Below are 25049 nucleotides of genomic sequence, written 5' to 3' on the forward strand. Positions count from 1 at the left end.
CACACACACACACACTTCCATGAAGCAGAAATCAGTAACAGGCTAAGTAGCCTCTCACATACCTCCTTTCCCAGTTCCCCAGCCTACTACCTCCCTGAAGTTTGCCTGAGTCAAGACAAGAATCACTTCTGAGTGGGCAGGCTACATGCTCAGAGATTGGATTCCTTCCTTCCTTCCTTCCTTCCTTCCGAGAAGGGTCTTACAGGCCCTTGGTAGGGCAAGCAGAACCAAGTGAAGATAGAGGCCAACTGTCTGCCTAGTTCTAGACAACCCTACAGTTCCCGAGAACTAAAGAGAAAATACAAGGTGGCATTTGTGATTAAAGAGTAGGGGAGGGAGGGAGAGGAGGGGGCAAATGAAGTGTTGACTGCACAGTTTTGACTTTCATAGTTATGAGTCATCAGTCAGAGAGGTAACACAGGGACCCCAAGTGCAACAGAACAAGTTAAGTGTGCGCTGTGTGACTCAGTGACACTCACACAGAGAGGTGGTCAGGGACAAGGGCTCCCTCAGCTCCTGTTTTACAACACTCTTAGCAACATCCAAACAACACATCTGGGAAAGACAGTCCCCATTCTTTCTTCTATGACTTCACACATGCTAAGTGAGCACTCTACCCAGAGCCACACACACTCCAAGGCCTGTCCCTTCTTTACGAAGAGACCCAAGTCTCCTCCCCTTGCCCCAGCACCCCACGCATGTGCTTTCCCACTCAGCCCCGTGGGTCATCTTTTGCCAACAATGGAAATGCAATGTTGAGCCTTGTGAATGCTAGGCAAGCAGGCATTCTACCACCGAGCTACATGACTCCCTTTAGGTTTCTAAAACCTTCCAGTTTGGCTGTAGGGATGAGAAGTAAGCAAGAGTTGGGGAGCTGGAAATAAGGAAGGAGAGAGAAATAATCGATTCTTTAACATTTCTTATTTGCTTGTTTGTCAATGTGTGCCACATGTGTGTGTCTGCAAGAAGAGGGCACTGAGTCCTTTGGAACTGGAATTACAGATTGTGAGTGGCCTGATATGGGTGATGGAATGTGAACTCGAATCTCTCCAGCCTTGGAAATGATTGACTTCTACATGAAGTTAAGTGCCACCAAGTTCGTTAAGGGGCCACTTTCACCTATAGACAATGTAGTGATCATGGGACCTCATTGCCAGCATTCCACCTACATGCCACTTTTTTTTTTATTATTTTTTTAAGTTTTCTCAGAGCAGTTTCCATCATAAATGGTAGTAAAATCAAGATCCTGAACAACCCAGGCTTTATAGGGCTGAGCAGAGTTACACAGCCACAGGCATTCCTTTCTGTCCAAGGGAAGGTCCAATTGCACCTAAACAAAAGGCTGTCATTTGCTGGGGTAATCTGACCTCTGATAGCACCCCTCCAGGCAGGAAGACAGGAGTTCCAAACACAGAGGCCTTCAGCCAGCCTGCTGCACAACCTGTAGGAAGGAAGATGACCATGCCATCCCATGTAAGCTGGACTCCTAGGCTAAACAGGTTCTTAGCCAAAGCATGAGTTCCTGAAGCAGCCACTACGAAAAGCAGAGTGAGTTCAAGCAAGCCCCCCAACACCACTTCCCCCCACCCACCCCTGGCTCTAAGACACTCTGTTCTTTCCCAAACTGCCCATTCCACACTAGGGCATCCCATCCAGCGGTTCTTCCTGCCCATTGGCCTCCCTCTGCCCTCCTCTCTTGCATCCTAAAATCCCTGCCATTTAACTTAGCCCATCTAGGCCAGGAGCTCCTGGTGGGCAAAGAGACTCAGGTGACCTTCTCCTGGACCTGGAAAGGTGGACTAATGGGGCATATCACAAGAATGCCACAGCCACATTACTACAACTCTGTGAATGGCAGAAGATGTAGGACACACACAGAGATCTTAGGCCACCTGTAGCCAGTCAAGTTCAAAGAATCCACAGATACATAACTCCCAGGCTGCCACCAGAAATGTTTCCTAAACAGTCAGCTGGTCTAAAACAGCACAGGAGTGACACACACAGGTGTTGGTCATCTCGCAAAAGCGGGAAGAGGGGGGCAGGGAAGCGGTGGAGGCTGCAATTCCTTTGAATGGGGAAGCTTGCCTGTGGCTGAGATGCAGGTAGACAAGCTAGTAGAGGTAGTAAGGGCAAAACCTGGGCCCTGGCAGTCCTGACAAGCTAGACTCAGATACCCAGTGACAACAGCCAACCAAAGAGATGTGAGTAGCGAACGCAAAGAAAGATTTCTTCAATGTGACCACACTGGGAAGAGGAATAAATAAAGATGTCCGGTGACACCCCTCCCCCAGTCCATCTTCAGGGACCTGGCATGAGGGTTAGATTTAACCAGCAGGCAAGATAAATACACAGCTAAGCATCCCCGCTCAGAGGGATGTCACCAACTCTACTCTCTCCAGCAAGGTGGTCCGACAACTGTCACAACAGTATGACAACTCCTCCTCCTCTGGTTGGCACCAGGCTTCAGCTTCTCCATTCTCTGGGAAACGTCAACTACTTGGGGTCTGGTGTATGAATACCCTGACCACCAAAGGGAAGGGCACAAGTGTCTCTTTAGATACCTCCATTCCAGTCAGGATGGTTACAGAGGGCCTTGCACTCTATCTACCCAATTGGCATCATCAACTGGATGTTTTATCAGCATCAGATTCAACAGCTTAGAAAGCACAGCCCCCTGGAGCAGCCTCCTAGAGCAGGCCAGGGTGGCAGGTGCAAGGGGCGGGCCCTCCCTAGGAGGAGAGCTTCGTGTTTCCCTCAGGCTGTGCCACCCACTGAAGCACTAGTCTCTAAGTGTGGGTCATTTAACAAAGGTTAAACTGGTCTCTAGTGACTCTGCCTTCTGGAACTTTCTGGCATTCCAAGTACCAGGGAAAGATACTACTTTGTAGCATGCAGACACTGTAGCTTCCTCCTCTTGAGTCTGCCACTCAGGGCCTGAGACAGAGAGAAATTACCCATAACAGCAGAGCAAATGAGTACCAAGTCTGAGGACACCTACAGAAAGGCCTTCTCTCCACTACATGTGGAACAACAGGTTGACAGGGGAGCTTTGGGACCTCCACTACTTCTGAAGGACAAAAGCAAAAACCCAAAGAAATCAAAAGTGCAGCATCGCTAGCAGCAAGCAGACCTGTCAATCAGCTTGTGTATAAGAGGACCAAACTAATACTAACCACTTCCTCGAGCTGAGGCTACCTCACACCAGAAGAGTGAACAGGGCTTCACAGTGGCTAGCCTCAAGTTCAGGCTCTTCAATTGATGAGGTGAGTCAGAGAAGCTCACAGCCATGGCTGGCTTTGATGGGATCTGACCTGGAGTGAGACTGAGCATAAAGGAACCCTGGGGGATGCTCCAAAGCTCGGGAACCATGGGACTTTGGAGCAGGGGGCATTTCCACATCACCATGTTAGTTGTTTCTTCATGAGGAAAATGAGGTCTACCACAGACTGTTCAGAGGGAGCTGCAATGCTTTCCTTTACTCTAGGAAGCTGTGACCTCAAACCATCAAACATGCCATCAAGAATCGCATACATTGAGGCAACTCCACAAGTGGCTCAGGCCAGAGAGAGGCACTACTTACCTCCATGCACCCTGCTACAGGCCTTTTATAACTGCAGCCTGTCAATCAGGACAGCTGCTTGGCCCAGGCCCAGAGACCAGCCTCTGGAACCCTGCTATGCACTGCAGGGCTGGGGTTGTGGCTAACAGTGGAAGGGGGTATTAAACACCAGCTGAAAGGGCCTCACAGGCTGGGAAAGGTGGGGGACGATAAGAAAGACGCCCTGCTTTCTTCCTACCCAAACCCTTCCTCCAAACCCCACCTAAGGCAAGTGGGGTGGCAGCTTTACATGTCAGGAATGGCCCTTTGAAGCATCCCAGTGCACCCCACGTTACCCAGTATTCGTCTACCTGGATAGGAGGGGAAGTGGAGGAGCTTGTCACCAAATTCTAACTCAGCCGTCCACACACCCCTTCGGGAGGTAGCTACTGGCCTTTCCTGAAGAGAGACCATGGCCCACGCCTGCCCCCACCCTCCTGCCATAGAAGCTTCTGCTTCTTTAAGGACGTTACCCTCTGCACAACACAAAATGCAGACACTGCATGGGAAGGGACTCAAACACCAGCTCTCCTTGGACCAGACTGGACTGACTCCTCGGCCTGAGCCATGAAGAACCAGCCCTCCAACCTCCCTACCACCAGCCAGTTGGCTGCCCAATCACCTGTTGGAGGAAGAGAGCTTGGTTAACAGTTCTGTCCCTATTAAAGTGCCTACCATGTGCCTGTGTCTTCCCAACTTCCTTTGCTTAACTGAGATCAAGGACTACAAACAATCCTGTTTTGTTTCCGGCTCTTTGGGAACTAGGTTTTCCTACCCTACCTCGTGAAAGCGATACCTGGAGCAGCTGTGGCACATAAGCCAAGTACTTATAAAATACTTTAAATATGTTAATTCAGTGGGACAAGGGCTCATTTTCCAGAAGAAGGTCATGAAGTCGAGAGGGGCTCACTGTCATCCAGAGGCCACAGTGGCAAAGGACAAACAGAGTTAAATTATGAACAGCAAACAGGAAGCCTAGCTTCATTGTGTAATGCTGTTGGTCTGCAGACAGACATGGTGGGAACATGGATAGGGCTGAGGCCTGAGACCTGGGCTCTAAATTAGGTTCCTTTCCGTGCTGCTCGGCAGACACTTTAAGCAAGGTCTCCCATCTCCCAGAAGTTTCCTCATCAATAAAAGGGGTGCCATTTGAGGGACTTCTCACACAGGCCTTTCCTCACTGTACACTGGCATGAATTCCACAGGTTACTTTTCACTCACATTCTAGAAAATACTACCCAATGTGAGGCTAAGCAGGCACTCTTGAATTTCAGAGTTACTCCTTGAACAAGACCAGGAGATGTGAGAATGTTCTAGAAACACCAGCATCTGGGGTCAATTTCTTTTGCTTTTTCTTTTTTTAATGATGTCAGCAGCTATGAGACCAGGCTGAAAGGAACACAATGCTTGCCTCACAGGCTTGCCAAGTTCTGCCACACTTGCTTGAAACTCTCACCTTTTACCAGGCCTGTTGATATAGGCTTGTAATACCAGACAGCCTCTCAGGAGGCAGAGGTGATTCAAAGTCTAGAGTCAGCCCAGGCAACTTAGTGAGAGACCCCATCTCAAAGTTTAAAAAAGTAAAGGGGTGGGGAGGGGTTGGGGAGACAAAGTTCAGTGGCAGAGCACATGCCTAACATACATGAACCCAGCACATGGAAGGCATGTCTACAGGACTGGTCTACTTACTGAGTGGCAAAGAAAGGTCATTCGAGGGAGAGCAAGGAGCAAGATCTCAGCAGACTGACAATGATGAGAGATCATGTGTAAACTCTCAGTCCACATCACACAGATGACAAGGTGTGGCTAATGATAAGGTTTCAAAAGCCAATCAGCTACCAGCTGGGAGGTAACTTCCTCTGGCCCAGAAAATGCCATCCAGCCTGGCACATAACAGACATAGCAGGCAATGAACATGTTCCCTCAGTGATTTGACTAAGTGAAAACATGGGATAAAGAAATGCTAAATACATATTTGGGTTTTTTTATTGTTGTTGTTTTTCAAAATACGCTTTCAGAAAATAAAAAACCCACTCCTATAGTAAACTCTTTTAAAATGGAAGACACCCCCAAATGCAAATAAAATAAAAAAATTTAAAGTCCCCTAAGTATCAGCATCCATCTTTTAAAAGATTTTATTTTATTTTTAATTATGTGTATGCCTATGTCTGTGTACGGTTAAGTACACATGAGTGCACTGTCCACTGAGGCCACAAATGGGAGTCAGATTCCCTGAAGCCAGAGGTACAGAGGATTATGGGTTGTCCTGTGTGGGTGCTGGGAACCTAACTCCTGTCCTACTGAAGAGTTGCAAGGGCTGTATCTCCAGCCCTAACTTGCCCCTTTATATCTGTGTGATGAAATGTCATCCAGCCATAGAAAAGAATTCACTACTCAACACACAAAATCTAAAGAGCACCTAGATGAAAGGAACCAGTCAAAAAGAGCATGTAGCACAAGACTCAACTCCCAACAAAATTTCAGGAGATGCAAACTAATGCACAGTGACAGGACATGGGCCACCTAGCAGGCAGTAAGGCAACAGAAGGGTGACATTACCAAAGGCAGAAGGCTACTTTGAACAGTTCAGTGTCTTGATTGTTCCAATGGCTGCAGGTGTGTTACAAACATAAAAAAGTAATCATATTGTACATTTTAAATGTGTGCCATTGACTGTATATCAATTACACCTCAGTCCAGGTGTCTAAAAGACTCCCCAGAATTCTGTTGTGAGGGGGGGGATGAGAAGGTGTGTTTTAAAAGGCACAGGGCAATCAACAGATTATGCTACAGGTGCCCCCTCTTGCCCACAGCCTGGCCAAGTCTGCTAAGAGCCAGAAATGACCCTCTAGGGACCTGGAGTGAAAGGTGTATCCTACAATCGTGTAAAGGGGTGGTCTCTGAGGAATTCTCTGAAGGATGGTTAGGGACTGGGTGCTGCACTGTCGCTGAGCAATGTGAGGTATCCCCTGACAACCCACTGAGCTCTTTCCATGGATGCCACAAGCCTATTCCTCAAGATCTTTGGTTGTTGAAATGCTGCAGTTTGCAGACCACATAGACATGACTTATTTGTATAATAGTTCTCAAAGCTTCTGCAGTCATTCTGGCTGGACATCTCGAGTCTGCTCTTTCATTCTAAGCCAGACAGAGAGAGATGTCCTGTCCATCAAGAAGCCAAGATCAGCAGTCAGAGAGTTCAAATAGCTCCCGGTAGCTGCTGGGAGTCTGTCAAAAATAAAACATGATGGGCTAGGGAGAGGATTCAATAGATGACGTGCTTACCATTCAAGCATGAGAACCTGAGTTCAACCCCCAGAGCCCTGTTTAAAACAACAAAAACAAACAAACAAAAAGGCCCAACAAGCGGTCACACTTGGCATATAAGCACCAGGGTGACAGGGGCAGGCAGATCTCTAAGACTCCCCAGCCATCCAGCCTGGCCTACTTAGCAAGTTCCAAGCTAGAGAGAGACCCTGTCTCAAACAAAAGGTGGAAAGAATCTAATGAATGACACTTGAGGTTGATCTCTGCTTCCTCACATAAATGTGCACACATAGAAGAGACACAGGCACACATGCACATGTGTACATACGTATGTACACACACACACACACACACACACACACACACACACACAAGCACACACACACCCCTCAAAGGAAAAAAAAAGAAGTGGAAGATGAGAAAAAGAAAGGCAGGCCCAGAAACCTAAGGTCCCTCTAACTACAGAGCATTCTGGGTAAAGAGAAGGCAGCTGATGGGTTACAGGGCAGAGACAGACAGATGGACAATGTGCAGGGAGTGCAGGAACTGGGAATACTCAGCCCTTAATAGAATGTCTTCATCAAACCCATCCCTTCAAGGGTCAGGAAGCTACACAGAAGAGGCAGAAGAGGAAGTAGAAAGATTTTAAGAGCCAGAGGTGGTGGATAGATCTAAGGAAACAGCATCTTCCAGACACAGAACTAATACACATATGAACTAGGCTGTGGCAGCACACACGACCTGCCCAAGTTCAAACAGACAAAATACCAGTCCGGGGAAGGCAAAGTAGACACAAAGTCTTGCCCCAACCAAGAAGCTATTTACAAATGATGCCTGCTAGGAAAGGCAGATCCATTTCCTCCCGTAGACTGTCACTGGGTATATCAACAACACTGCACCAGGGCAAGCCCTGTGCCCAGGAGTAGTTGGCCAATAAAGGGACTCCATGGCTATTCTGTGTATGTATTTTGACTTGTGTGGGGTTTGCATGTGTGTGTGGTTCAGTTTGTTTTGATTTTCAGTTTTTGTTTTTCAGGGAAGTTTGTGTGTGTGTGTGTGTGTGTGTGTGTGTGTTTTAGAAAGAACATGAAGTTAGATGGGTAGAGGGGTTGGGGTGGGTATCTGGGAGGAGTTGGTGGAGAAGAAAGGATATATTTCAAACATATGAAAACAATTTATATAAAACTAAGTAACTAAAAAATAAAAAATACAAACACACACACAAAGTACAGTGTACCATGTGCAGTGCTGAATGCTGTCTGCTCCTGATATAGCCTTCCATGACTTGCAGGGAACATGTAACCTGGCAGAGTCCCTCTGCGCCATTCCAGATCAGAAGAGAGTACCTTCCATGGGGGACTTCTGCTTCCCCGTGTGGATTCCCAAAGGGCCTTTGCAGGCCAGGGGCCTGGTGGGTCCAGGTTATCCCCTCACACTTCCTCCTGAGTCTCTTCCTGCTGCCTCCATCCTAGCTACACCCAGAAAGAAACATGGAATCTTCGAGTCTGCCAGCACGAGCAAGACAGGACTCACCCTAAAGCCCCAGGCAGGAAGCCAGGCGGAACAGAAGGGCTTTGAACACAGCCCATCCGATAAATATTTATTGTACAAATGGCTGACAGGCCAGAGCCAAGCCAGAGCGGTCTTTCTCTCTCTCACCTCACTGCCCCACTAGTGGTCAATCCTAGAGACTTCCGGACGGTTCCCACTGCCGGAAAGGGACACACACAAGACAGCTATCCATTAATTGGTCTGGGCCGGAGGTCAAAAATAGGCAGCAGCCCACAGATGTTTTGTTTGGCCTGCAAGTGTTTTTCTTTAATTTTTAAATTATTTGCCAACTTTTAAAAGCTGGAAGATTTCATATGTAAACCTAGGCTTTGGTCTTAAAAAATGGAGATCTGGCAAGATGCACATCCCCTGGCTGATACCCAGTTGCCAGTGCCCTGTTAGGCTTACAATGAACCTCAAGCCACACACCCATTTCTGACAGGCGGTCCCATTTCCCACAGCGCTCATCCTGTTAGCACTGTAGCTTGCAGTGCTTGCTGGGTTCCAAAAAGGGAGTCCTCACTCCATATAAACAAAATGGAACCCAAAGAACCCATGGTGGCCTTGGTAGGGCAGCTGTCCACAGCACCTGGTTCACAGCAGGAGTCACATTGACTGACCTGTAGAACAATCAGTAGTATCCTCTTCCCCTCCTGTTCATCTTGAAGGTCAGCTTCCCTGAACTTTTAGAATTGCTCAGTACGAAAAGCTCTGGGAATATCCATGAAATGCATTCCTAGAGAGGGTTAACTGAAGACTGACGCCCCACCCTGAGACTGGGCAATAACATCTCAGGGCTGGGGTCCCCAGGTGAATGAAAAGAAAGTGAATGCAACAAGTCAGTCTCTGTCTCTCTCTCCCTCCCTCCTTCTCTCTCCCCCTTCCCCCTTCTCTCCATCTCCCCATCTTCCTGACTTGATGCGATAATGACCTCATGCTCACGCTTTCCTGACACCCTCAAATAAACCCTTCCTTAAATTGCTTTTGTCAGACAGCTTGTCACAACAAAAAAGAAAATGGGTACCAAAGAGTGGAACTGTCCCAGTGATAAACCTGACCATGGGGTCTGTGAGAGGACCATGGCAGAGTAGGGAGCTGAAAGCTAGAAAAGCCCTAAAACCCTGTGAGCAGAGCAGCATAAGGGACCATTCTGATGAGAGCTCGGGAGGCCAGGAGGCCAATAAGCGTGCAGACTCCTGGGCTTCAGAAGGGAGCAAGGACTGTAGGGAACTGGACTAGTGGACTCAAACAAACTTGCTGTGCTTAACCCATGTCTCACTCACTCAAATGAAGCTGAATTCAAAAGTAACAGGCTAAGTTGTCTGGTGGGGAAAACTAAGATAGTATAATATCCAGGCGGTGCTGTGGCTACTGCCCACAGCTCTTTCTCACACTTAGGGTAAGAAAAAACAAAACAAAACAAAAAAAAAAAAAAAAAAAAAAAACAAAACCAACAATCTAGAAAAAAAAATGTAGAGTTTGGTGAAGAAAGCAGGCTTACCACTATGTGCAAGGTGGGCACAGAGAGGGTAGCTGCAACTCTTAAAAAGGTTGGCACTATTAGAGAAACCTCACACTCAGCAATGGGACAGACGGAAAGCCATGCAAAGGACCAGTACCCCAACCATCACAGTTCCAGCTTGTGACAATGCAAACGTATTTGAAAGGAGAAACCATGGCTGAGAATGTTGGTGAACATGGCAACCTACATGATTCTTCACAATGGCCACTAAGATCCAAGCAGGGCTGGCTCCATCTTGAGATGGCAGCAGAACTTAAGTATCATCCCATGAGGACGTCATAAATGCTTGTGCTGGAGTTTCAGGAAGCCACGGAAGCCAGGCAATCTGTGACAAGGAAGTCCTGAGAGGTATGATGGTGAAGCCTAGGTTTCAGTGGGGAGAGCCCAGGACACTGGAGATGCCAAGACTGTGCAACATATACTGAGGAAAACAGCAGGCTTCACAAGGTCAGGCAGCCTTTAAAAAAAGACTGTTTGCTTCTGGTGAAAGAACTATAGGAGTGTGGTTGCCCAAGACCAAGTGTAGAGCCCAGATGATTCCATCGTGATTCCCACGTGGCACACACGGACCTACAGTATCTGGTGTTTGCCCTGACTTTTCCTTGCCCCACCCCTATTCCTCCCTTGACGGATGGGGATGTTTACTCTGGGCCACTGTGCATTGTAAACATGTAACTTTTTAAATTAATTTAAAAGAACTTGGACTCTGAACTTAGGAGCATTGAACTGTTAAGATTTGGGGAACTTGGAGAAATGAACAAAATGCACTTTCCATTACCAGATGAACATTAGACTCTAGGGGCTACGGTAGATGGTTATGATTTAAAAGTGATGTGTTTGGATATGAAGTTCACAGGGGGTATATTTGTGACAGTTAAACTTTTCAACTATGCTTAGAATCATATACAATCACACTTTTGGTCATGTCTATGAGGGTATATCCATAGAGAGAAGGCTGAGACCGGAGAGTCCATCAATGTGGGTGGCACCAACCCCATGGGCTGTCATCCTGAACTGAATAGACAGGAGAAAGTGAGCTGAGCACCAGTGTCCATCTCTCTCTCTCTGCTTCCTGACTACAGAGGCAAGGTGACCAGCTGCCTCATCCTCTGCTGCCCTGCCTTCCCCATCATGATGGACTGTATCCCCTTAAACCATGGGCCAAAAATCAACCCTTCCTTCCTTAAGATGCTTTTGTCAGGGCAATGAGAAAAATGACTAACAGAACTCCCAAAGGGCCCTCTGGATACTGAGTTCCAGGGCCTGAGCTCTACCAGGATTAGACCAGGTGCTCATGCCAAGGATTATGTGGAGAGAGCCCTCAGCCGTTATGCAGCTCTCTGGAGTGGCACAGCCTGATGATCTACAGATATCTAATATCAGGGTTCACTCCAAATACCCTGCAGAGCCCTAAGACAGCCCTCCTGAACCTGTGGCAGCATCAGAGAAAAGAGTAGGCCCATACACTTGGGGTGAGTGAAGGTAAAGGGGGAGATAGGAAGAAAGCAAAGGAGAAGAAAGGGCAAGAGAAGGGAGCAGGAAACACACGTGTGCATGTGCGCGCACACACGTGCGCGCACACACACACACACACCACCCATGCTCAGGGGGAAATGGTGACATACATCATCTATCTATCCCTGCTGCCTCCCCAGCTTCCACCCTCTTATATCACATAGTCAAGTAGGGAACAATTTCTACCCACGCCTACCTTACGCCTACCTCACCCCTGATGAGTCAGGGTTAAAGAAAAAAATGAATGGTCCCAACACTTTGGATTTGTTACCATGTCCAAGGCCTCAGCTGCAGGTGTACTCGGCTCAGAGGGGACGCTTGAGAAGGTTCATGAAGGGACACAGATAACAGGAAGGACAGGAATGGTCTCTCCTAGAGAATGTAAATTCTAACTGCCAGCCAGCTCCAGGGCCTTGTGTTCAAACCTGGACCAATAGGGACTCCTTTAGTTAACTCTGCATCCCTGAAGGCTTAAAGCCTAGGGCGGGGTATTTCAAGAGGGAGTGGTCCACTGCCCTTGGTGGAAATCCTGGCAAAAGCCAAGAGGGGTAAAGCAGGGCAGGAAAAGCAGCTTTGCTGTCCTGACATTTTATCAGCATGGCTGACGTCACTGGAGTGCACGGGGCATCTACAGCCTATTTCTTTCCCAAATGTGAATAGAAAGACATCCGGTTCTCAACATCTTTAAGGTCCAAGTGACCTTAAACCCCTAGCCTCCTTTTCCAAGATGAGAGCATCTCAGCCAGGAGGAGTTTCTAGGTCTCCTTGGAAGGTTGCCTGAGATACCCCAAGCCTGCTTTACTAGGGAGCAGAGGCCTCACACAAGTAATGCAGTGTGCTAACTGCACATCCAGCCCAGGGCTCTCAAAGATGGTTTCTTTTTTCAGTGAGATGGTAGGGCTGTAGTTACCTCAACACTACCAAATTCCACAAAAGTCAAGACAAAACACTGAAAAGCCAATACTAAGGCCTGATAGACGGCTCAGCAGGTAAAAGCACCTACCACCAAGCCTGGAGACCCAAGTACAAGTCCTGGGTCCTGCATAATTGAAGGAGAGAACAGACTCCCCACTAGATGCCCTCTGGTTTCCACCAGCGCACTATAGCATCTATGTCACGCACACACACACACACACACACACACACACACACACACACACACAAATAAAATGTAAAAATACTAACAACCACAACTAATGTTTCACATCTTCCCAGACAGAAGCAGCTAATAAATAACCTTGGGTTGGGATGGTCATGAGGTGGACTTCTCCACCCTCAAAGGAAAGTAGTTTAAAATTTCAGCTTGGTTGTCTCCAAGTTGCTGTTCTGCGTGCAGATACCAGCAATGATGCATGCTACAGGACTTGAGCATGCAATACTCATCTCCATGCAGATACCAGCAATGATGCATGCTACAGGACTTGAGCATGCAATACTCATCTCCATGCAGATACCAGCAATGGTGCATGCTACAGGACTTGTGATGCACATACTCATCTGAAAACAGTCCCAGATCAACCAAGGGTGAAAGAGAGGAGGAAAAAAAAAAAATCAAAAGAACAGAAGGCCTAGCCCTGCAGAGTGGGGCTGCAGCTACTGAGCAGGAATCTCCTTCAGGGGAGACTAATGAGTTCAGCTCCCCTGGACAAAGCCCCCAGGGAGCCCCTCAGCAGCAGTGACTAGAGAGGACCCTGCCATGTTAGTAAACTAATCTGCCCTACCAGGCTTAGTCCTAACATCCTGTGAGGGAACAGGGTCTCAGGCACCAGACGTACACATCATCAAGTCATGACTAAGGCTTCTGCTGCCCACATATAAGGCTCCCTCCAGGAATAAGGTTTCTTGTCCTCCAAGAGTCTGTTTCTACCCAGGGAAAGATAAAGCTGGAAATAGCCCTCTGGACAGCAACTCTGAGGACTGATGGGTCAGCAAACCCCAAAAGATGCTGTGTACCTGTGAAGAACCACAGTTCTTCCTCTGGGAGAGCCTGGCGCTGCCCTTCTGTTTGTACATCTGAGGGTCAGGAGTAGAAGGGAGGGACCGCCATAGACAGGCAGCATAGCACTTCCTAGGACCACCCTGAACCCTAACAACCCGTGTGCTTCCTCTGCTGCTTCAGGGAAGCCCTGGACACACAGTTTGGCAAGTTCTCTACACTCCAAGAAGAAGCAAGACTAATGGGCCTGATGGGGTAGGCCATGAAGTTCATCTGTTGTGAAGGCTGAGGCAGGAGGATCACTAAGTCAAGTGCTGCCTGGGCTAGACAGCAACTGTCTTAAAAAGTGAAAAGGCAGGTAGGAGATATAGTTCAGTGGTAGAGTACTTGCCTAGTATGTGTGAGCTCGAGGTCTGATCCTCAGTAACACACACACACACACACACAGAGAGAGAGAGAGAGAGAGAGAGAGAGAGAGAGAGAGAGAGAGAGAGAGAGAGAGAGAAAGAGAGAGATGCTAGCACGTGTGTACAGGTACATGATAGTCTGACTCCATTCCAGCCTCTCAAACATTCTGACCATATTACCAGGGGGGAAAAAATCAGATGAGAGAAATTAACAACCTTAAACAAGACTGGTAATAGCTAAAATTACACTTCTTAAACATTTGTTGAAAATAAAAAACAGACTGAAGTAGCAGATTTCTTGGCAACATCACAAACTGAAAAATTGACCAGAGAAAAAATAAATTCTGCAGGGGGAAAAAAAATCTCAACACAAAAATAAAACAGCAGCCAATGAGAGCTACTGCCTGAGAACAGACAAAAAAGAATCAAGTCACTCAGAGATGGGCAAAATGTTACCCATGAAAGAAAATTCCAGAATGGTAGAAGCTAAAATCACTGTCAACAAAGAAGCAAAAAAGAACCAAAGCTTGGGTGATGGCTCAATGGCAGGTGATGCCCAGTATATCCGAGGTCCCAAGTTTGGCCCTGGTTTGAAAGGAGGCACATGGAGATGCAGAGGACTCTGAGCCTAGGAAGTTCAAAGAACAGACTCCAGAGCAATTTGGCTGTGGTACGTACACAATGGCTGAGGTATTCATTGGACCTGCAGGTCCCACATCCTCTGGCTTAAGTGCTAACAATACGAACCAGACAAAAGAATCTACTAGAGCTGCACGTGGTGGTACACACCTGTAATCCCAGCATTCAGGAGACTGAGGCAGGAGGATTTGGAGCCCAAGACCAGTCTGAGCTATGTGGCAACAACATCTGAGAGGAGAGAGACTTCAGTGAGCTATTTGCCAAGGAGGGCTGCAGACAGGGAGGGGACCCAGCCGGGGGAGTCGAGGGGACAGACAGAAAGGGCTATCTAAGGCCTTTGATACTGTAGTACACGGAGCTACAGAATTTGGCATTTGCCCTGCTGGGTTTTGGTCCTGCCCTGGCCCACTATTCCTTCGCTGTGCTCCCTTCCTTCCCTTTTGGAAAGGTTTTATATTCCATGCCCTCATGCTATGCTGTTATGCTATGGCTCTGGTGGGTCAAACACATCCCCATGTGGCCTGATAATGTACATACAGCAATGGATTAGCTTGTCTCTGCCTTCCTAAAGTTGTATTATAATCGGAAGAAAGTATTTTCACATTTTACAGAGGAAGGGAAATTGAAACTCTCTGCAGAGGTATCTACTTGTACCAAGTGCTCAGTGGTAACCCTCAGTGTCAATCATCTGCTCCAACAAGGAGATAGGGCCTTTGGACCCTTCCTCTGCCAGAGGAACAGACTTAAGCTTCTGAGAAGAAAAGGCCATTGGTCCAGGCAAGACAACCATCCAGGGAGTTATCTCTGGAAACCAGGTTTGACTCCTGGCACAGCCAGCACCTAGATGAGAGAGCTCACCTCTCTTCCCCTCCATGCAAAACACTTTCTTCCTCTAAAACCCACCATTTGCCCCTCAGGGTGCCAGGGAATAGGCTGCTGGCTCCCCAGGACCCAATCACATCTCCATGTTCCTAGCACAGCCCAAAGACAGACAGTCTCTGAAGGGTGGGCAGCCAGCCAGATGCCCCCACACACCCTCAACCACACACACACACACCAGCTCAGGACCCATCCATGCTCTTTAAGCCTGTGTCCTCGACCATGAAGGTCCTTACCACCAACTGCTCATGTGGTATGTGATACACAGCATAGTCAGCTCTCCACAAGGATGGTGCAGCATCATCTTCAAATTATTATCATAGTAGGATGGTTTCCTGTTTTGTTTTGGTCTTCTTCTTCTCCTTCTCCTTCTTTTCTTTTAAGATAATGGCTCACTGTGTAACCCTGGCTGGCATAGAACTTGCTGTGTAGACCAAGCTGACCTCAAGCTCAGGGACCTGCCTATCTCTGCCTCCTGGGAGCTAGAATTAAAGCCATGTGCTATCATGTCTAGGGTCGGTGGTTCTTAACAGTACCACTCCATAAACCCAGGTGGCTCATGTTCTTTGCAAGCAGGTGTACCCTGGGAGACCTTCATCACACCGTCCCCACATAGTACTCAGTACCACAGGAGCTGAGCCACAGTCAAATTCACCAAGGAAAGAATTGGGAAACGAAGGCTTTGAAGGAACTTACTAGGAACCAAGAAAGACTTGCGACTCTCAGCACTGGTCGTCCCACACTCCCACTACAAGGTGACACAGCACAGGCCATTCAGGGGACAGGGCTGCCAACATCTTTGCCGCTGTTCTCTAATAAATGGCTCCATGACAACAAAGGCCTGGGACATCTGAGACGTGGGGTCAGCAGGGACCACTAAAGCCCAAACCCAGATAAACAGCTAATGAACCTGAGGCTGGCAGAAGGAGGGTATGCCTTCAGAAAGGGAGGAGCAGCCTGGGGGTGTTAGACCATTAAAAGAGACAAGGAACTTGGAGGGCAACAGACATAGAAGGAGGTGGTGCTACTTAGCCATCCTATCACCCCCACTCATGTGATGAGTGCCATTTCACACATAAAACCTAGCGCTAATCACGCAGACCAACATGGGGCAGGGCGGGGGTGGGGGGTAGTGAGAGCTGGAGACCAGAGAGCCACAGGTTCTAGTCCCAGCTCTGACCTGGCTGGCTGCGTGACTCAAAACAAGCTGCCTACCGTCCATGAATCTTTCAGCAGCCTCATCCAGAAAATGAGAGTGTTGGGTTTGGAGGAGAGTTTAGACTATAACCTGCTTGCTATGCTAGCATGAGGACCTGAGTTTGATTCCCAGGACCTACTTACAAAAAGAAAAAAGCACGTGCAGGTGTGTCCACCTGGAGTCCTGCCGATGGGAAGGAGACAAGTGGATCCTTGGGATCACTGGCTTGCCATCCTGAGACCTGACTCAAAAATACAAGGTTGGGGGCTAGAGAGATGGCTCAGTGGTTAAGAGTACTTGCTGATCTTGGAAAGAACCCAGGTTCAGTTCCCAGCACTCACACACCAGGCGCACACATTCATATTTGTGTATATGAACGCAGGAAAGGCATTCATATACACAAAATAATAAATAAGTCTTTTTTTAACCAAGCAAATATTTTTAAAATTCACAGTGAGGTTGTCCTCTGACTTCCACGTTAATGCACACACGTGGCTGTGCACATGTGTACGTCCCCACACAAACATGCACACATACACATAGCATAAAAAAAAAAAAAAAGAAGAAGAAGAAAATAAGGAGGTTCAGACAGATCAGTCAGGCCCCTGCTGGTTTTCCGAAGGTTGCTGGCAGAGCACTGTCTTCTGGAAATTGCCCGAGTCTGCCCCGTACCCCTAAACCATGCTAGGGGGAAACCAAAGCCATGCTTGTGCCCCTCCCATCTGCTTCTGCTGAGTTTGGTGTATGGATCCCCCAAAGGTCCTCCTGGCCCTTTTCTAATTTGTTGTTAATTACAAGGAACCATTCTGACATTCATTTTTTTGGTTCACAAATGGAAAACACTAATGACTTTGTAAATTAATTTCAGATTTTCCCCATCGTTTCTGGCAATAAGATCATATTCTGTTTTCCCTCTCATTGTTTTTAGAGGCAAATGGAAACAGCCCGCCCCTAAAAAAAAATACATTAAAAATTCCAATTAAGTTTTTCTGGAAAACCAACAATGTCTTATTGACATCTGGAGCAAACTTATATCACAGTGAGGAACATTATAGCTGTAAGTGGGGAACCGCCCAAACAGACCAAATGGGACATGGCTTTCCTCTAGTAAGGGGAGAGAAACATCTAGAAGGGCTTTTCCCACTCCCCCTCCCCCCCACACACAGGCAGTTCCGTAAATATTTCTGTAAACACAGCTTCTCACACACAACTTCCACGCTGGCTGATGAGAAAGGAACCATAATGGGAGATGACGATCCCCAGTCTGCTGGAGAAGCTGTTGCACCCAGCCCTGGGTGGACAGTGCTTTAGGGGAGAGAGAGCAGAAGGGTGAGGAGGGGCTGCCGCCCCAGCCAGCAGACAGTACAGGGTGTCCCAGAGATGAGAGGCTTAGGAAAGTGCTGGGTCAAGGGTAGAGGAGTTACAGGGAGGCAGGCTCTGTCCAACCCCAGAAAGAGTGTACTAGAACAAAGAGAAATTGCAGCAGGTTGCCAGGAGTGCTGAATAGGGGTCCTGGCAGCTTGTAAAGAGCCCGTCTTTCATGTGAGCCATGCTTCCGGGTCACTCAGAAGGCTAAGTACAGAACGTCACTTGATCTATGCAGTGAGTCGGCAAGGGCAACAGCCCAAACGTGTGTGTGTGTGTGTGTGTGTGTGTGTGTGTGTGTGTGTGTGTGTGTGTGTGTGTGTGTGTCCTCTTCCAGGACACAGGCACAGGAGTAATGCTAGCCACACAGCTAGCAGACAGGTAACGACAGTCCCAGTCAAGGCGATTCCCACGATGCCTTCTGCTCCTGACCCTCAGAGCCTGTACCAGAAGAGAGTTTGAGAAGCAGGTCTGCCAGTTCCCTGCAGGCCTCTGTAAGAAACACTAGCTGGGGCTGGGGGGGGGGTGTGACTTAGTGGCAGAATGCTTGCCAGGCTGGGACCTGGGTGAAGGGAGGCTGGGAGGAAGGAGGGGTGGGGAGAAAGGAAAGAGGGAAGAGGGAAAGGGAGGAGGCAGAATGGAGGGAAGAGAGGGGAGCAGGGAAGGACAAGGAAGGCGAAAGGGGGAGGGAAAAGAGAGATAGAAGGAAGAGAAGAATGTAGAGGGGAAGGAGGGGAAGGAAGGGAAGAAGATGAAGAAAGGAGGGGGGGAGAGGAGAGGAGGGGACTCCACTGCCATTAGCTGCCCTACCTTCAGTGTTGTCTTGAGAAGGATCTGAGGGTCTGGGTGAGGGCACTCTACAGTGTGGATGGTCCTTAACTTCATCTAAGCAAAGGTGAATCCATGAGCTATCTGCCAGGATCCTGGCAAGGGCTGCCTGCAGGGACAGAGTTGTTCCCCCAGGCACTGTTTAATTCTCAGCACTCATTTCCTGTTCCCAGCAAGGAATGCTGCTCCATATACGGAGAGGAGAGAAGGTAAGCCCTTGGCATCTCCACTTTCCTCTCAGAGAGTCAAAGAAAGGCTCACTAGTCTAAGATGTCTTCCTGCCAGGCCATTGCTGTCTCCAAGTGCAGAACCATTCGCAGGCAGCAGTCTCAAAAAGGTTCTCTGCCAGTTGGCATAGGCTGTTCCATGAGAGATGACTACTCAGGGTGCTCCAAAGCTAGGGAGGACTACAGCCTGAGCCCACTCTGCATGTGAGGGGAGAGGAATCCCCTAAGTGGGGTGGAGGGGAGCTCTCCCTCCTCTGTCTTGTTAATGCATTGGTCTTAAGCCAGGCAGACCCTGAAAAAAGCATGGTCTCCCATCAGGCTGACTCCTGAAGGGGAGGTGGCCTGGCCACCCCTGACCCGCTTCACACATGACAAAACTGACAATCAGACGTCTGTGATACAGCGCATTGTGTCAACACAGTCATCCCATGGCAGGTACAGGTGGGGTATGACGCCTTAGTCAAGGTCCTATAGAGTCAGCCTATGAGTGTATAGTCTTCAGAAAGTTACACATCCCTGAGCAATGGCCAGTCCCACCCCTCACTCCACCCCCACATTCAAGAGGACTGGGAGGAACCCTTCAACATGACTCTGGCCCCCACACATCCGGATCATTGAGATGTGTCTTAAAAACCAAACAAGCACAATGAAAGGCCCCAAAAGCCTGAGAATGTAGCTAAGTGCCCAGACTTCCTGTTGGCTGGTAGCTGAGCAGAGAGAGAGAAATGGACAGATGAGTCAAAACCCTGAGTCTGAGGTTGCACCTCTTCCAGTCATTGGTCATCAGTCCAGCAAGGGACAGCCACCCTGAGCTTCAACTTCCCGCACAATATAATGGGGTCAATGTGGGCTGCCGTGAGGTGGAAACACACCGGAACAATATCTGTGCAGGACAAGTTAGCAGGCCAATATTCCTGCCCAAAGCACGCAGTCATTAAATTCTTGCCGAGTGAGTAGATGATTGAGTGGCCATGCATTCAAGGGCTTGCTCAATCCCGCCTCTCCACATTCTTGAAGGTTCCCCAAGCAGAAAGTCCTCCTGTTTAGAGTCTCATGAAGTGCTCAACACTCTCAGGTGGTAGGGGAAGTACAGCCAGCCCTCAGGTGTCTGCCCCTGACTGCTACACCCTCTCACTACTGCCTCACACCCTACCAGCTACGTGTCAGAAGCCTTGATCAAATGGAACGCTTTGACCTGCCCACTGGCCCAACCAACCAACCAACCTTGGGCCTTCAGAAGCAATACTCAAAAGCTGAGGGTGCCACAGGCTCTACTACCTACACCCTGCCGCTTACTATAAATCTACAGTCTTGGACTCTGTGTACACATTTCTCCTTCTCTGTGTAGGAGATGGCAGACAGGTAAACGTGAGATACCTGGCTTTGGAGTCACTAGGCCCTGGTCCAGGTCTCCACTCTAACTATGTGGCCTTGGGTGATGGAATCACCAAAGTTGTCTAGCTCCACCCCTAGGACACAGGAGACAATCAGCAAAGGTGAGTAAGTTCCCTTTCTTCCTTCTTGGAGAAAATAAGAAGTGCAAACCCCACCATGCTCCTCACATGTAACTCAGGCAGTGGGCCACAGCCTCTGGGAACTCAACCACTACCCCCTGAAGATCGAAGGACACTAACTGGCCCAGTAGATGCTACAGATGTACTTCACAGTGCTCTCTCTCTCTCTCTCTCTCTCTCTCTCTCTCTCTCTCTCTCTCTCTCTCTCTCTCTCTGACACACACACACATACACCACACTCCCAGCTACATATGACTACTGAGCCTCAGTTTCTCAAGCTGAACTTAAAATGACTCTATAACTCACATTATATGTATATATTAGACAATTCTGATTTAGAAGGCTTAAGAACATATCAACGCTAACAAAACAACCTTGGGTGTAATTCTTTCCCCAGATAAACTGCAATGTCTTCTTGAGAGAAGACCCTGGCTGGCTCCTATTTCACTTTCCTCCTTGCCTGAATACACATCAAGTCACTCAGAGGAATCTCACAAGAAAATCCAAACACTTTAGACATGGCAAGCAGTCGCTTTACACCTGGAAGAATGCCCAAAGGCTTTATCCACACCAGGCTCCTCGAGCCTCACAAAACCCCCATGAGGAAATTCTATCCCTTGAAGACTACAGCCGAGGAAAGTGAGTGGGGGTGGGAGAGCTAGAGAGAGCTCAGCAGTCAAAAGCACTTGCTCTTGCAGAGGACCCAGGTTTGGTTCCCAGCACCTACATAGTGGCTCACAACCACATACCTCCAGTTCCAAGGGATCTAGTGTTCTTTTCTGACCTCTGCGGGCACCAAAACACATGCAGTTTACATATATACATACAGGTAAAATATTCATACACATAAAATCTAAAAAAGAGGGGCTAGAGAGATGGCCCAGTTGGTAAAGTGCCTGTAACGCAGCATGAGGACCTGAGTAACGATCCCCAGGGCCAGAGGCAGCCTTGGTGCAGACACAGGTGGGTCCCTGGAGCCCACGTGCTTGCCAGTCTAGCCGAATGGATGTGCTCTAGGTTCAGTGAGAAAGCCTGTCTTAAAAAATACGGTGAAGAGTTAAGAATGAAAGACATCTGGCCTTCATCTCAACTGTCCACACGAGTCCCCATATGCACACACATAAATCTCCCTCTCTCTCTCTCTCTCTCTCTCTCTCTCTCTCTCTCTCACACACACACACACACACACACACACACACACACACACACACACACACACACACACACACACGAGTCAAGGCTCAGAACTGTTCATGACTTGGCCAGTATTATAGAACAGATCATGAGCAGAAGACTGAGGTCCAAACTCGCTCCTGACTCTAACCCACATGCTCTTCCTCACGGCAGACTGTGCACACACATCCTCATAAATCCCCTACCCAGAGATGGCCAACACCTACTCCACCCCCACCAAAAGATAAAGACCATAAAACTGAGTCCATGGAGAACTGTCTCCATGTCCAGCTGGGCCTTGACTAGCTCAGAATTAGTCATATTTCCAAAGTGATGGGAAGGGTGATTTTATTTTATTGCCTTTGAACTTCCTGGCCAGGGTACTGGCCAAAACCCAAAGGTAGAAAACCTGTGAGGTGTGAGTAGATAGATACACAACCAGTCTACAAGCCACCAACCAACCAACTCCCAAGGCAGGCACAGAGGGATGCAGCTTCTGAGACTGTGACCAAGGACATACACAGGACAATGAGAACCCTGCATAAAGTGTAATGTCACATGGCCGGTGTGTCCAGGGGGAGGCTGAGGCTGAGCAGCCTACTGCCCTCTGCAGGTTGTAGCTCCAAGAAGAATGGGAATGGTGGGCGGTCACCTGCAGGAGAGGGCCTGGTTGGGGAGGGCCACGACTGAGGATTACAGACAAGCTTTTTTAAAGGTGTCCGGCAGGCAGAGAGGGAGGAGGCAGAAAAACAAAACACAGTAGACAGTTCCCATTCAACCTCAGACAGGGTAAATATTTGCTCGTCCACTGTGAACTTGGCTCTGAGAGCATCCTCAGCTTGGCCGCCTGGGTTCATACTGGCATCTGGTCTTGATTTGAGGCCCAAGGCAGCCAGTGTTTAGCCCATGGCACAGAGTCCAGTCTCCTGCTTTGTCTGAGAGCTAAATGGATCCCACTGGACAACAGTGAGAGAACGCCCACCATAGTGACCCTGTTGCTCACACACAGACACCAGACCATCCATGTTGGCAATCAGGGTCGCCCATGAGGACTGTGCCCATGGGGGGGGGGGTAAACATGGGAGGTAAATGGCCTCTATCCCACAATGAAAAGCCTAAGACAGAGCAAACCACACAATGCAACTGTGTCACACCACCACTGGAGCTTGCCACGCCATCCACAAGCTGAAGGAGAGACTAGCACATCAACAAACAATTCCCGAGGGCCTACTGTGTGCCAGAAGCTGTTCAAAGTTCTGAGTGACAGCCATGGATAAGACAGGAAAAGAGCCATGCTTAGGGAGCTGGATTCAACACAGAATGTCAAATGACAATATTTTCATGGCTGACACAGCTTGTCTGGAGGGATCAGCTTTAGGGACAGGGATATCGGTTTCTTGTCTCCTTTAATATGATCCCTAACAATCACTACCACATATATTTAAGATGTATAATCCCAGGCCTTGCCAGAAGCCTAAGGAGAAATAAGAACAACAACAACATCTCCACTGCAGCTAGGAGCCTGGAGGCAGAAGTTTCCAGAGTCCTGGAAGTCTGGGGTCTGGCCACAATACCTTAGTTACACCCTACCACTCAAGAGGCAACAGGAGGCAAGAATCCCAATTTGTGCACTTCAGTCTCCTGACACATCAAGGAGGTTTCAGAACACCTGGCCTAACCTACCTGATAAGATGGAACTAAGCTCCCCCGCCCCCCCCCAGGCCATGAAGGTGACCTGTACTTGCTATAAAGTGATACTAGATCACCATCAAGAGCAGAGCTAGGAGGAGGAAAGATGAAACTCAAACAGCAGCCCAGAGACTCGGGCTGTCCATCAAGGGCTGCTTCTCAGGGACGAACGCCCCCACACACTGGCCCTGCCAAGACAGATAACTCTTACTCAAGCGAGTTGCTTAACTGGGCCTGTATGTGGGTTCCCATGCCATGGTTCCCATCCTGTGGGAACCCAGCATGCAGGGCTCCCACTTAAGTGAGCGGCTGGAATCAATCACACTACGGCCGGCCGGCGTGGCCACAGTTCTTACCCACATGTTGCTCTTCTGGTCAGCGCACTTGAGCTGAGCGGTGACCTAAGCCAGCTCAGTCGGCTCTGCAGCAGCCTCTCTGTCATCCACCTTCAGTGAGCACAAGGCTCATATTTCAGGCCATTTGCTCCCCTGGGCATGACTCAGAGGAGTCAGTTGTCTTTAAAAAATGCTTTTCATATTTCAAATCAAAAATAAATACCACGCACTCTGGAAGCAAGCCATCACAGATGTCTGAACTATAAAAGTGAAAGGCCCGAGGAGGCTGAGAAAGTGGTGGGTCACGTTCCCCTACGCTGACTGCCTTCACCTACAATGAGCTGGAAGAGCAGGCCCAAAGCCAGGTCCCAGGCTAGAGCCTGGTGTGACCAAGGACAATACAGGCAGGGGTTACATGCATTCACTAGCACCACAGATGGGAAAAGCAACTACCCTTTGGGGTCCCCATGAGATGACAAGGTAGTTCCAGGTAGACCAGAAATACTTGACAGGAGATTCCCTGCATACACCCTGACAGCAACAAGCCTCAGCCAGAGTAGGTCGTTGGCATGGGAGCTCCCAAGCTGAGGTGCAATGATACATACAAGTGGAGGGGTGGGGGTGAGGCCTAGCAGCAGGGCCTGGGTCAGCATCGTGCACAGAGGTGTGACCAGTTATCCACCCACAGCCACTCACCAAGTTTACTTCTGATGACTCCTGCCTCCCTTTATTCTATCCTCTACCCTCTTGGCTTCCCTGGTGGGTGCCCACAAGAGCGCATTGTGGTGACACAGTCATGATGACACATATTCTGGGAAATGCTTGACTAGGTGACTTAGGCTAGTTACTGCCACACATCAAGGCAGTCCGCATTCTCTGCTATACCGAAAGACTATGCCTGCAGTGGAAGCTGTGCACATAGATGGTCTAGTCTCTAGCTTCTCAGCTACAGTGAGCAAATTAGCCAGAGATTACACCACATGAAGGAGACAATGATCCAGCCAAGGGTTGTATAAACACAGGGTTCTTGGCTCTGTCAGCATGGTGTGGCATCGTTTTGTAGGTGATGTTTGGCTCTCTGGGCACCTCAGTGAAAAAGCTTGTGACCTGTGCTTCAGCAACTTGGTCAGTGGAAGCTGGCACCTGTGTTTCTGAAACTCACAAAATGAGGCTCCAAATCATTAGGGAGTACTCCCTATAATAATAAAGAATATAACAAATATGAAAACAGGTAATAGCCACTGACTACTATCCTCAAGTTTTGTGTGTGCTGTGTAGGATTGTACTACTCTGCAGTATCCTACTGTGGTGAAAGGTTTTTTTTTTCCACACCCACATCACCTGACATGCGTGTGCAAGATGGTATGCTATGACAGCCATGACATCATTGCTCAATGATAGGAATC

The 25049-nt window shown here is 48.6% G+C and overlaps 1 protein-coding gene across 3 annotated transcripts in view; it reads right to left on the bottom strand.

Annotated features, from left to right (window-relative positions):
- The window catches only part of Smad3 (SMAD family member 3), a 108395-nt gene that overhangs the window by 28078 nt on the left and 55268 nt on the right, over nucleotides 1-25049 (bottom strand). The window contains exon 1 of one of the 3 annotated variants that reach the window (XM_051197724.1): nucleotides 23665-23684. The exons of the other annotated variants lie outside the window; for them this stretch is intronic. The gene's annotated coding sequence lies outside the window, so the exon portion shown is untranslated. Of the gene's footprint in view, nucleotides 1-23664; nucleotides 23685-25049 lie in introns of those variants that run through there. 3 annotated transcript variants of the gene reach the window in all.

This window comes from Phodopus roborovskii, unplaced genomic scaffold, assembly GCF_943737965.1.
Source record: "Phodopus roborovskii unplaced genomic scaffold, PHOROB, whole genome shotgun sequence".
NCBI lineage: Eukaryota > Metazoa > Chordata > Mammalia > Rodentia > Cricetidae > Phodopus > Phodopus roborovskii.